The following is a 678-nucleotide window of genomic DNA, read 5'->3' as shown; positions in this document are numbered from 1 at the left end:
AAGCCCTTCCCTTGTTTGTTCTCATCAAAAGTGTCAACAAGAATGATCATCACATGCCCAGTAATGAGTAAGTCAAAACTGCAGTTACTACGAGAAAACATTTAGTTGTTGTGTGACCCTTGTCTTATTTACTACGGAACAGCTTTATTAATAGCATGCCAAATTTTGTATTTGTTTGTTTCTAGTGCCAAAATAGATCATCTACCTGCTGACGGTCGCCTTATCCAACTCATCCTTACTGGTTTGTGACCCCTCACAACTTATACAGCAAAAGGTATTGCAAGTATAACTTATTCTATCAATTTTTTTTTTTTTTTTTTTACTCAAGTTTTTGAAATTCTTGCGCTTTGCAGTTTTTTTCTCCACTTCTTACGAGACCTGTTTTTTGCTGCACATTCAGTTGTAAAGTAAGAACTTTGATAAATATGATGATAGCTATAATGAGCAAGTGAATTATGATCTGCAGGTATATTAGAAATAATTCGCCAATCTTTACATGCTTGGTGCATGTCCCTTTGCAAATGCTCTAACAAAATTTTTCAGTCCATTCATTTAATTTTTTAATTGAACAGCCTCGAGCTTTCCTTGATTGGTTCATTGAAGCCCAACCTGAATTTCTATTCGTTCGAATTTTGTGAAACGTTGTAAACCTCAACAAGGGTTCATGCATTAAAACTT

Source organism: Frankliniella occidentalis, unplaced genomic scaffold (genome assembly GCF_000697945.3).
Source record: "Frankliniella occidentalis isolate FOCC.00 unplaced genomic scaffold, Focc_3.1 Scaffold457, whole genome shotgun sequence".
Classification (NCBI taxonomy): domain Eukaryota; kingdom Metazoa; phylum Arthropoda; class Insecta; order Thysanoptera; family Thripidae; genus Frankliniella; species Frankliniella occidentalis.
This window is presented reverse-complemented; position numbering follows the sequence as displayed.